Genomic DNA, 7,807 nt, shown 5'->3' with positions numbered 1-7,807 from the left:
TCCGAATACCATCCGTGCTGTTATTGTATTGAACTTTTGTTGCGGCGCAACGGAAGTTTTGCACAATCAAAATGGGCTTCAAAGCTATTAATACCAATCCGACACCGGTGTTTTAAGTCTGTATCTCTGGATTGTTTCTATTTTGTTGAAATGGAGAGGGACAACTTGCCTCATCAAGTAAGTCTTTCTAAAATTTAAATGCTCTGAAGCAACATTGCCGTTTGTGTGAGAATAGATGCACCAGGTAGACGAGCGCTAATACACATTTAAGAATGTAAAATACACACACATTAAACTATTGTGCAGTATTTGTCGGAGGTCACCCACAGGAGGAGGTCAGGGCCTGGTGTATCACAGAAATTACTCACCAACATTTTGTGGGAAGAGATGAGAAATGTAATAGGATAAGACCAGATAGTCTGGAGAGAGTGTGGGAATACAACAGGATGAATAGAGCCAGATATAAGATGTACTGACAGGGGATAAGGAAGTGAAGATCATGACTGATGCCCATTGTTTACCATTCAGAGACCGATGATCAAAAGATAGATGTTGTTGCGCAGACATGTTGAGGGAGAAGGCGCAACAAACTAGCTTGGAAAATGTATCAATACCATAACGTTAGGAAATAATTCAAATCATGTGGGCGCCGTGGCTCAGTGGTTGAAGGACGCTGCCTTGCAAACAAAGGGTTGTTGGGTTCAAATTCCAACAGTGCTTTTCACCAAAGTCCTCCACTCTAACATTTGGGGACTTGTGGCAGAGTTGTCCCGTTGCCTGATGAACCACCAACCGAACGCAACCATACTCACAGAATCATAGCTTTCAGCTAATGTCCCAGACTCTTCCATCACCCGCACTGGATGGACCCTGTCCCACAGACAAGACAGCGATGGTAGTACAGTCATATACTCCGAGGAGGGAGAGGCCCTGCGCTTTCTCAACTCAGACTCTGGACTCCAACATGGCATCGGCCCGAAGGTGGGGGAGGGGTTGAGAAAGACAGCCGATCTCTGGCAGAGGGGAGGGTGGAGTCTGGATCGTCTGTATGGGAGGTTGGGGGTGAGCGCATTAACCGTCTGTTGGAGAGGAGCCACTGTGTCAGAGATAAGGGGCGGGGGGCGAGTCTGGATTGTCTGAGAGAGCCAGGGTAAACGATGGGTGGGGCCGGGAGAGCGGGCCAGTGTGTTAAATGGGGGAATCAGACCTCCGGCCCCCGTGCATCACTGAGATTTGTGTCCCTCCGCCCCCTGTGTATCATTGCGATTCTCCACCCTCTGTGCAGCACTGTGATCCTCCCCCGACCCGTATCTCACTTGCTGCAACATTCACCGATCGATAATGGCGCACGCCGTGAATGCATCATTGAGGCTCGAGGTCCCAGCAATTGCAGGACTATAATGATCGTGAAATAATTCTCGTCTGTCAAAAGTTAGACCTTGTTCCACTGCGGGTACCAAAAGCCTTCGCTCTGTCCAGTTAAATGAGGCCCTGTCGGTGGATGTTAAAGCAAACGCAGGGAATTCTCCCGCTCTCCTTTCCAACATTCCTGACTCACGAACACAAAGAGCGAACTGAAGGGTCCAAGTTTAGGGGTTTGAAACCCAAAGCCTTCATGGAATTCCACAGTCACCCATCGGCACTCACACTTCGATGGCATCCAACTGTCCGATCATTGAGAAACACGTCCCTCCTCCGCTTGGCTCCATCCTTTGTGGGAATGGGAATTGGAAGGTTTCGACCGACTTATGAAGTGTCCCTGGAACAGAATGAACAGCATTCTCGGGGTTTCAATGACGGATTGTTGTCCGTCTTGTCACAGGGCTGATCAGAACTCGATTCCTGATCCAAACAGTGCGTCGTCTTTTCGAGAAACCGAGAGAGAACAGGAACGGAGAAGGAAACAAACTGCGGACTGGATTCCAATTGCGCTCCCGCGGTTATTGTTAACTAAAGGCACCGTGGAATGGGATCAACAGGCAGATTGTTGGGGATTTAAATGTTCGGGATTTAAACCCAGGCTTTCTCCCATGTTCCCAAATACTGATCGAATAATCGGGAGATGGTAAAATGCAGGAGATGCAGGAGGGACCGAAGTCCTTCAATCTCGGCAGCAGTTACTGGGAACCGAGCCATGGGTGGGATTCTAGTTCAAAATGGGAGACTGTTAACAATGAGACAGATCCTGGGCTCAAATCTGGAAGGGAGCTCCCTCCAGATTTAATTTTTCTTGATGAAGAGCGGGTGGAGGAATTAAATTTAACAGAAAAAATGTACAGACTTGGTGTAAATCTAATAACTGGACAGGTTCAAGATTGTTAAAAAGTTTTGAAATTAGATTTCTTCCTGATGGTGAATGTTAACCCTTTATGTTCCACCTCCCTTATCATTTGCTGTTCCCGTTAATCTTTCATTCGCTGTAAACCCCAGAGGCAGCAAGGAAGGACAGAAAGATCTCTCTCCGATCCGTCCTCTCGACTCGACCTTTATCCCATTACAGCAGGTGAAAAATTCCAATTATCCGTCTATATTTAAACAAAATATAAACAATCTAGGGACACAGCCTTAAAGCTCCGGTGTCGGATTGATAATAATAGAATTCAAGCCCATTTTGATTGCACAAAACTTACGGAGGGCCGCAACACAAGTTCAATGCAATAACGACACGGATGGGGTTCGGGCCAATACATACAGAGCACAATGGATCAGCCGACCATTTCTGAATCGAAACAGCAGAAATAAAGTCACTTTTACACGATGTCCTGCCCGTGCACCCAGATCGACAATATTGAAAATGTCGAGTCAACTTCTGCAAGCAAAGGAATTTACGGATTTCCGTTCCATCAGGTCAGTTCCTGCAAGAAACGGTCCGGTGCGAAACAGTTGCGGCGCACATTGGAACAAGTGTAAAAACGACCGCGGCAGGATTCGAACCTGCAATCTTCTGATAACATCACGATTAACACCGAAGTCAGACGCCTTATCCATTAGGCCACGCGGCCACTGTGATTGCAGTTTAGTAAAAGATCTTAAACCGGGGCAGGTGTGGTGAAGACACTGCTTGCTTCTTTCTCTGTTGTCCATTTATTGTTTTCTCTTGCAGCAAGTTGGCTCTGCTGTTTCCGAATTATCAGGATACGACAACTGAACTTCCACTGGGTCTCCAAGAAACCTACAATCAGAATAAACAAATCTTTGATCAAAATGTTTTGCCTCCAAAGCGAATCTCTTTCGCACTCAGTCTGCAAAATAGACACAGGGGAAATAAAATAAAAGACAAATCGGTAAACTAAAAATGTGCACGGAGAACAACACCGAGCGGAGAATGTGAACAGAATTTACTATCCAAGCCCGACGGGCCGAGTGGCCTCATCCTGTCCTGTAAAATACGAACAATCCCCAATTCTGCTGGGTGAGATTATTATTTTCTGATTTTCTTTTTTTGGTAAATTTAAGAGCGGACGGGGTCCCGCACCACGGGGTAAACGGGTCAGATCCCGACCTGGCGCTCAGTGTTAGTGTTAATATTGAGCACGGTATTCTATCCGTGTAAAAATACAATCGCGGATTTCTTGCTTTATATTCGACACATTCCCTTCCTGTGTGTTTAATCAGGGCAGGGAATGTTTTGCTAGTTTCGTGATCTTCATTTTCAGGAAATTAGTAAATTGGTCTCGAAACATGAGTTTTCCAGTTTCTATTTCGCTAAATGGAGTTGAGGTGCAGATCAGCGATGAGCAGTTGTGACTCCGCGCGCCGGTTTAATCGGAATTCGACGTTTCAGTGAAGTGAACCGTCTCAATCCGGTTTATTTCTTTATTTATAACGTTGTTTATTTTGAGTGACAGATTTATCGAAAATTCTGTGAGAGTTCCGTTGTCAGTTTTCTGATCAGTTGGAATCTGAAGAAGATAAAAATAAGGAAAGAAAAACATTACAAAGGTCAAAACTCGAACTGATACAATCACCTTGTCTCCGTCTTTAAAGGTGATTAATTCTCCCCGGAGAACTGTTCAATCTTTATCCCTTCAGCCACATCACTACAACACATTATCTGCTCATTATCACATCGCAGTGTTTGGGATTTTGCTGGGCGCAAATTGGGTGCCTCGTTTCTTGCATGTCAGCAGTGACTACACTTCAAAAAGTGCTTCATTGTCTGTAAAGCGCTTTGGGACGTCTGAGGTGGTGAAGGGCGCTATCTAAATGCAATCCTTTTTCCTGTTGCCCCATGTGCCAGGTACCATATTGGAATCCTGTCGACTGGCGTATGCAGGAAATTTTGGGGGGAAATTGGATAAAGGCCTTATTTCGGCGCAGGTAGCGTGATGCGCTGTTTCCCCGCGCCCAATGACCCTGGCGCAGGCAGGACGCAAGATTCGACTGTCCCGAAGACTCACCTGCATTCAGCGTTCCATTCCGGGCCTTGCACGTGGGATCAATGCAATATGCGCTTTCCACCACCAGGGGAGCTCAATCTCTTAAAGGGAGGATGTTTCGTCGAAATCTGTCAAAGGTCGCTGGTACCTGTTATTTGCTGAAAATAACAGTCTACTCTCTGCACGGAGTCTGAACTGAGATGAGACATCACACAGGTAAAACACAGATGCAGGTTCCATCCTTCTGTTCACACGCTGATGAGTTATGTTAAATGTAAGGAATCTTACAACACCAGGTTATAGTCCAACAAATTTATTTTAAAATCACAAGCTTTCGGAGATTATCTCCTTCGTCAGATGAATGAATGAAAAGGTTCTCAAATCGCATATCTTATACTATGTTGGGACAGCATCACACCAATCAAAAGGTGTCGTTGTTATTCAAACAGGCCAGTCACGGAGAACAGCACGTCCCAGTACACTAGATATACATTGTGTCTATTACACAGGCAGGCAGAAAGAAATTCAAAATGGCAGAGAGAGAGAGAGAAAGAGAATTTTGAAAAACATATAATTTTTTTCCTGGTGGGGTTACGTGCAGCGTGACATGAACCCAAGATCCCGGTTGAGGCCGTCCTCATGGGTGCGGAACTTGGCAATCAACTTCTGCTCGACGATTTTGCGTTGTCGTGTGTCTCGAAGGCCGCCTTGGAGTACGCTTACCCGAAGATCGGTGGCTGAATGTCCTTGACTGCTAAAGTGTTCCCCGACTGGGAGGGAACCCTCCTGTTTGTCGATTGTTGCCCGGTGTCCGTTCATCCGTTGTCGCAGCGTCTGCATGGTCTCGCCAATGTACCATGCTCCGGGGCATCCTTTCCTGCAACGTATGAGGTAAACAACGTTGGCCGAGTCACAGGAGTATGAACCATGTACCTGGTGGGTGGTGTCCTCTCGTGTGATGGTGGTATCTGTGTCGATGATCTGGCATGTCTTGCAGAGGTTGCCGTGGCAGGGTTGTGTGGTGTCGTGGACGCTGTTCTCCTGAAAACTGGGTAATTTGCTGCGAACGATGGTCTGTTTGAGGTTGGGTGGCTGTTTAAAGGCGAGCAGTGGAGGCGTGGGGATGGCCTTAGCGAGGTGTGCGTCGTCATCGATGACATGTTGAAGGCTGCGGAGAACATGGTGTAGTTTCTCCGCTCTAGGGAAGGACTGGACGACGAAGGGTACGATGTTAAAACATTGAATAAAGGTTGTACACAACTAAATCCCACATCCTCCAATCTGCACGCCAGTCCTCACCAATTTGTCGATATCAGTTGGTACCAAGCCTGGAGAGTGCATGCAACAAGCTCCTCTGCTGATGCTGAGAGACCTGGTTGCAAGAGGTGGGCAGAAGGAGGGACATCCTATATTTGCAGAGGTTGGGCGGTGGGGATGGGCTCGAGGCCCTCCAGACATATATCCAAAAGGTAGCGGGAGGCAGTGAGGGACGAAGTCATTGCCAGGCGCACAGTAGCATGGACTTCGATGCAGTGCAGGAAGAAGTTCAATGCTTTGACATGAGTGGTCACGGTGAGTGAGGTCATCTCTCAAATGAAGTCACCTACCAATTGCACCACGCGCGACATCCCCATCACCCAGATACCAACAAACTCTTTCCATCAGTATTCAACTCTTCAAACCAGAGACTTCCTCTCACCCTTACACGTTACCACTGTTGCAAGCCGCCCACCAACAACTCACAGGTCACACACACTGGCAGCTGTCAGCCATCACACAGACACACGTCACACTTTCTTGCAGGTGAAAGTGGCGCATATCAGGAGGCAGCAAGTGGCAGCGGCATTTAGCCCGTCGAGCCTGTTGCACCATTCAATGAGATCATAGTGGAGCTGTGACCGAGCTCCATATATCCGTCTTAGCCTCATATCCCTCAATAACATTGGTTCACAGAAATCTATTAATACCAGATTTAACAATCATAAGTGAGTTAGCATCAATTACCGTCTGAAGAAGAATGTTCCAAACGTCTCATTCTTTCCTTGCAGAAGCCGAGGTGACGTGTGTGCAACACACCTGGAAAAAAGAAAATGTCTCATGATGTTGTGAAGATTGAAGCTGAATATGAATTTATCCCATTTCACACATTGTCATTCATGCAGAATGAAAATGCTCTTGGGCGGTAATCAAACCCCAGCCTTCTGTGTGGCAGGCAAGAATTCGACCACGAAAACATCAATGCCCGAGCGGCAGTTGGCTGCATGTGTCCACTTGGAAACCTGTCTGAAAGAACATGCAATCTTACAGACCGAAATTGAGGTTGTTTGATGAGAAACAAGCAGCCATCCAGCTCTAGTAGCGCAGTCGGTTCGCGCGCGGTACTTATATAACAGTATCAAGCTCGAGCAATGCCGAGGTTGTGAGTTCGAGCCTCACTTGGAGCAGGTGAACCTTTTGTATCTGAATATTTCCACCGGAGTTCAAGGTCCAGCTGGTCTGTTCCAAAAACATCTCCTTCGTGTTCTCATGTGGGCACTTTGGTTCCTCTGGTCGGCAGGTGTGAGTTTCGTTGTTAACAGGCGGGAGAAGGAGCGATTGGCGACAGCATGAAATGGCAAAGGAGGCGCCACGAGATCTGAAAATCTGAAGAACCGAACACACAATTCTTCTTTTCGTGAAACAGGCATTCTTCTGTTTGAAGTGCCGTGTCGGATTATGGGGATCGGGCGGGAAAATAGAGTCGAGGTCGAAGATCAGCCATGAATGGCGAAACAGGCTCGAGGGGCCGTCAGGCCTCCTCCGGCTCCTATTTATGATGTTCTTATGTAACAGCTGACACGCTCCTGGTTGCTTGGCTGTTTGTTTTGCAATATCCCTCCCCGCCTATCCTCTTAATCCAGTTTGTTGCTCCCACTTTCAAATTCAACTTGTTTCACTTCCTGATCATGTGATAAAAATAGTGGAGTGCAGAAGGTTCATAACCCGCAGGAAGATCAACGGTGGAAGGAATGAAAGCAGCGATTTTGCTTCGACAACAATGACGAAACACTCACTTTTCCTTCATTTTTCTCTCAGAGTAAACTTTGGGGAAAGTGAAGCGAACTTGAGTGACTGTAAAATCACCAGGGGTTCTTGCTGCACAAGATGAAATTGGCGACATCGGCATCTGAGAGGCTGAAATCGTTAACATTGTTCCCGAGTTTCGGTAATAGGCGGCACGGATTGATTTGTAGCGCTAAATGTCTCTGCATTCTACCGCCCAAGTAGATGATGCTGGAAGTGTCTGCAAGGACTGGGTGGGGGTTAAAAAGTATCCAATTTACTCGAGCAAAGAAATCAGATCAGCCCAACTAAACTCCGTGTTAACCATCCAATTAACAAGCTACAGATAAATGCACCAATCCAAATATTTCCAGGTAACGATGGAA

General features: G+C 46.8%; 2 non-coding genes across 2 annotated transcripts; one reads left to right on the top strand and one right to left on the bottom strand.

Moving 5' to 3' along the window:
• Positions 1–2,913: 2,913 nt before the first annotated feature.
• Positions 2,914–3,002, bottom strand: trnar-ucg (transfer RNA arginine (anticodon UCG)). The gene is given in 2 exon segments: positions 2,914–2,949; positions 2,966–3,002. It is a non-coding gene; the product is annotated as a tRNA-Arg (tRNA).
• Positions 3,003–6,728: 3,726 nt separating this feature from the next.
• On the top strand, positions 6,729–6,823 carry trnai-uau (transfer RNA isoleucine (anticodon UAU)). The gene is made up of 2 exons: positions 6,729–6,766; positions 6,788–6,823. It is a non-coding gene; the product is annotated as a tRNA-Ile (tRNA).
• Positions 6,824–7,807: the final 984 nt, after the last annotated feature.

The sequence above is a fragment of the Heptranchias perlo genome, chromosome X (assembly GCF_035084215.1).
Source record: "Heptranchias perlo isolate sHepPer1 chromosome X, sHepPer1.hap1, whole genome shotgun sequence".
NCBI lineage: Eukaryota > Metazoa > Chordata > Chondrichthyes > Hexanchiformes > Hexanchidae > Heptranchias > Heptranchias perlo.
Note: the sequence above shows the minus strand (reverse complement) of the source record. Positions and strands in the feature narration are given on the sequence as shown.